At 40.9% G+C, this 5247-nt stretch overlaps 1 non-coding gene across 1 annotated transcript; it reads left to right on the top strand.

The window, feature by feature from the left end:
• Positions 1–231: 231 nt before the first annotated feature.
• Positions 232–335, top strand: LOC148579571 (small nucleolar RNA R71). The gene has a single exon (XR_015895599.1). It is a non-coding gene; the product is annotated as a small nucleolar RNA R71 (small nucleolar RNA).
• Positions 336–5247: the final 4912 nt, after the last annotated feature.

The following is a 5247-nucleotide window of genomic DNA, read 5'->3' on the forward strand; positions in this document are numbered from 1 at the left end:
TTGTTTTGGGCTAAAATTGTATCAACATGGTTCAGCTCCATGACTCCCTTAGTGTTGTGTCTCTCTGAAGTATAGTAGTACTCATTCTCAGCCACTGTCTCAATCACTTCAATGGCTTCTTCCACAGTCTTTTTCCTGTTCAATGAACCTCCTGATGAATGGTCTACAGCCTTCCTTGATTCATAAGAAAGTCCATCATAGAAAATATGCAATTGCACCCAGTCATGGAACATGTCTGGTGGGCATTTCCTTGTCAAATCCTTGAATCTCTCCCATGCCTCGTAGAGAGTTTCACCATCTTGTTGTCTAAAAGTCTGAACCTCAGATCGAAGCCTATTGACCTTTTGTGGGGAGTAGAAACGTGCCAGAAACTTGCTTTCCACCTCATCCCAGGTTGTTAGGCTCCCCCTTGGGAATGATTCCAGCCACTTAGCTGCCTTGTCCCTAAGTGAAAATGGGAACAAGAGCAGTTTATAGGTATCTTCCTGGACTCCATTGGACTTCACAGTGTCGCAAATTCTCAGGAATTTTGTGAGATGTTGGTTTGGATCTTCATTAGCACTCCCACCAAATGAACAATGATCCTCCACAAGTGATATTAGCTGTGGTTTGAGTTCAAAATTGTTGGCCTGAATGGGTGGTTTCTGAATGCTGCTACCACAATTCCCAGAGGTTGGGTTTATGTATGAACCAAGAACCCTCCTCTCGGGAATGGCATTGTTTCCATCAGCTCTCTCATGGTTGTGAACTTCTCTATCCATGTTGAGATCTAGAGCTTCCTCAAAATTGTCCTCAGATTCTCCTTCAGATTCTTCTTCTCCCAGTACTCTCTTCCCTCTTGCTTCCCTTCTAAGTTTATGAAGGGTCCGCTCTGGTTCGGTATAATGAGGAGTTGATGTCTCTCCTCTCCTACCTGTCATACAAGAACACAGCACAGGCACCAAACAAGTGAAATACTCTTGGTTAATGGAAGAGTATGGTTAGAGCAGTTGAGGAATTAATTCAAATAGTTAGTGAGTCAGTGAGTTAGTTGCTTGAATTTAAAGGCATAAAGAAAGAAAACAAGTAACAGAGTGCAGAAATTAAAATTCAACAAGTAACTTGAACTGAATTAACAAAGCAAGAAAAATGCTCAATCTAGTTAACTTCCAATTTGAGAATTGTCAATCGAAAACCAATCCCCGGCAACGGCGCCATAAACTTGATGTGCATAAACTTGATATGCTACGATTTAGGAAATTGCACGATCGGCAAAAATTCCTTCCGGCAAGTGCACCGGTTATCGTCAAGTAAAAACTCACAATAGAGTGAGGTCGAATCCCACAAGGATTGGTTGAGTGAGAAATTCGGATTAGAAGTGTGTTCTAGTTGAGCGGAATCAAGATTTAGATGAGAATTGCGGAATGTAAAATTGCATGAATTAAAGAGCGAGAAGCTAAATTGCTGAAATTAAAAGGGATGGGGGTGATTGCATGAATTTAATTGCAGAATGTAAAGAGAAAGTGGTAAATCAGAAATGGGGAGTTCATTGGGTGTTAGGGGATATTGAGATCTCCGAATCAAAACAACTTTTATCCCTTCCTCAACCAATGCATTCATTGAATTTTGCTTGGCAATCTTATATGATTGGATCCCAATCCCTTGGCTCACCAATTCTCTCTAAAAACAAACAAATTCCCAATCCCTTGGTTTAAATGTTCATAAGAAGAGATGATGCTCGATCACTGATTATACCACACAGTTTCATGAACCACAATTTGGTAGGATTACATGTCACAATATCCATCCAAACCCCAATCCAATTCACTGTGAGAAAGTTTCTCTAGCATGAATCCTCCATTCCTTTCCGAAGGTTCCGAAGGATTCCAATTATGGGTAGTTTCTTTCCCAAGACAACTACCCAATGGAATTAGATCGAGAAGCTTTCTAACAAAATTCAAGAGAAAAGATTGAAGAAGAAGATAAAACTATTATTGATTCATTGAATTACAATAGAGCTCCCTAACCCAATGAAAAAGGTTTAGTGAGTCATAGCTCTGAATTCAATTACAAAACTAAAAGAAAATGATCCAAAGTTCTCTCCGTGTCCCCCCGAGTGCGAGTGCCAACCAACTTAAATTCTATCCTATTTATACACTTTCTAAATTGAGCTTCTGTTGTGTTTCTTGGGCTTTGAGGCCTTTCCCTGATTTCCTTTTGCTTTGGGTTTATGATCCATAATCCTGATGAGGCTGCTGATCCAATTCTGTAACATTCATTGAGCCAACTTAGTGATAATCAAGTAATGACACATGACTCAACAATTTGAAATTCCAGACTCATCAATTCTTCAGGCCCAATCCCATAAACCATGATATTCAATTGGGTTTCATACCATAATACGTTTAAGTTAATGTTTGTGCTCAAATGCTAACTTAAACTTCAATATATTTGGCCCAGAAATCCTTTCAAAAAGTGGCGTTTAAGTTGAAGTTTAAGTTTTAGTTTAAGGTTAAACTGAAACTTAAACGTGGAAATGGAAGAAAGCAACCCAGGAGTGTGAAATGTCGAACACGTTTAAGCTTCAGTTTAAGGTTAAACTGAAGCTTAAACGTGGAAATGAAGAAAGCAACCCTGGAGGAGCAATTGGGTCGAACACGTTTAAGCTTCAGTTTAAGGTTAAACTGAAGCTTAAACGTGGAAATGAGAAAGCAACCCTGGAGGAGAGAAATAGTCGAACACGTTTAAGCTCCAGTTTAACCTTAAACTGGAGCTTAAACGTGGAAATGCTCCTGGTGCCTTTCTTACTTCTGGCGTTTAACCTCCAGTTTAAGGTTAAACTGGAGGTTAAACGTAGAAATGCTTCCTGGTGAGAGATTGTGTCGAACACGTTTAAGCTCCAGTTTAAGGTTAAACTGGAGCTTAAACGTGGAAATGCTCCCTTGGTGAAATTCTCATTCTGGCGTTTAACTTCCAGTTTAAGGTTAAACTGGAGGTTAAACGCCAGTTCCAGCAATTCTTAGCCTTCATGATTCTGGCGTTTAAGCTCCAGTTTAGGCTTAAACTGGAACTTAAACTCCACATGTGATATTCAAGCTTCCTTTATTTATTTTGTTGCTTCCTTGCCTAGCCTCTTCTTCCCTGAAATCATCCAAACAATTGCATCAAAGTCTTGCAAAATTTCATGAGAAATCTTCCATTCATAGCATTCAAGTAATATAACTAAAAACTCATGGAATTTGCATCAAAATCATACTGTTTGGATGGTTCATTGCTTTGTTATTCATTTAACCATTCTTGGTTACTTTAAGCTCAAGAAAATGCATAAAACAACTAAAACTAACAAAAAAATGCTAGTGAAACTAGCCTAAGATGCCTTGGCATCAGATGGCGCGATCACGTGGGTCGTTTTGTGCAAAACACACAATGGCCGCACGATTCCAGCCTAACTCTCTGGACGTTGGGGATTTACGCCGATCTCCAGATCACGCGGCCGCGTGAATGATGCGGACGCGTGGGGAGTGTTTTTCGCAGGTGATGCGATCGCATGAGTGATGCGGTCGCGTCGCGCACCCCTTTTTTTTATGCAGGTATGCAATTATGCAGTATGCAATGCGAATGAATAATATTCAGGTTCAATTGAAAAGGATAATAAAAATAAATAACACGAAATAAAACTGAAAAAAAAGGAACGACCATACCATGGTGGGTTGTCTCCCACCTAGCACTTTTAGTTAAAGTCCTTAAGTTGGACATTGGATGAGCTTCCTGTTATGGCGGCTTATGCTTAAATTCATCCAGAAATCTCCACCAACGCTTGGAATGCCAACAGCCTCCGGGGTCCCAAACTAGGCATGTAAAGTTTCTGAGCAGCTTCAAACAAATTCTCAGGCTCCCAGGGTGACGAATGTTAGAACAGATTCCAGGATCCCAAACCTTGCTTTTAAATCCGCCTTCGTCTTGATCTATATTTTTCCATCCGGGCAGTTTAGAAAGTATATTTTCACCAAGATGACCAAACGTTTTCCGAGATCCGTTTGATTGATCATGATGCTAATCCGTGCACTTCGAATTGAAGCGTGGAACCTTATTGAACCTTGTGCACCAGCTCTGAGTGCGAGCCATTTCCCTCTTACTCTTAAAGCCGCAAAGAGCTCTAAGCTGGCCATCTGTTTCAAGCAAACCATATTCAAGTGGGAAAATAAAGTTAAAGGTTAAGGATTGTACCCATTTGAAGCTTGTATTAGGTGGTAATGGCCTTGGGATAGGTGTTTCTAGTGGTTCTGTAATTTCTACTCCCTTGTGCTCTTCTGTGAATTTCTTCACTTCCTTGTAGACTTTTTCAATTGCATCCATGTCCTTATCAAAGCCTTCTATGTCTTCCTCGTCACTTAAGTCATAAACGGGAGGTTGAGAGAAATCTACCTCCGCATCATCTTCGTATTCACTTGGGGAGGATTCTTCGATCTCAGAGAATTCACTTGCTGATGCAAGTTCACTACTGGGAGAACTTGACTTGAGATTATCATCATCAAGGAAACTTGCTTCTTGGAGTATTCCGTCTAGTTCCTCATAAAAGACTAGCCTTGGGGGTTGTGTACTATCCTCCTTAGCATCAATTGTAATGTCCTTGACAGAATTCTCTACAACTCTGGATTCCCATGGAGGCTCAGCGTCTCCTAGGTCTTCAACTAACTCTTCTTCTTGTATAATGACAGCTTCCTCTACTTGTTCCAGTACAAAGTCATGCCCTGTTCTGTCCACTGGAGTTTCTAGTATCTCCTTCATGCTACGCTCATCATTAGATTGTCCACACGGAGTTGTGGGAGGTCCTTGAATGTTCGAACGTCTAGAAGATAATTGACTTATTGCTTGCTCCAGTTGATAAAGGGTTGTTTAAAGTTGATCTACTGTTTTCTTGAGGCGAACCTCTGATTCTCGGGGTGATGGATTTGGACGTGGTACATTGGGAAGTGGTGGTGTTTGGGAGTAATTGGATTGGAATCGGGGTAAATGAGGATCATATGGTGGCGAATGGTGAAAAGGAGCTTGTGAGTGTGGTGGTTCGAAGTTGTGTTGAGAGGATGGTCTATAGGCATGGGGTGGGACTTGTTGGTAGTTACAAGGTTGTCCACCATATCTATCAGCTTGGTACATATTGTAGAATGGTCTTTGTCGATGATATCTTGGAGGGTGTTGTTGCCTAAAGGGTTGATCAGATCCTCTTGGCTCCATCCATCTTTGATTGCTCTGACCTTGATGCATGTT

The sequence above is a fragment of the Arachis ipaensis genome, chromosome B10 (genome assembly GCF_059453495.1).
Source record: "Arachis ipaensis isolate K30076 ecotype BB chromosome B10, ASM5945349v1, whole genome shotgun sequence".
In the NCBI taxonomy this organism is placed as follows: Eukaryota; Viridiplantae; Streptophyta; class Magnoliopsida; order Fabales; family Fabaceae; genus Arachis; species Arachis ipaensis.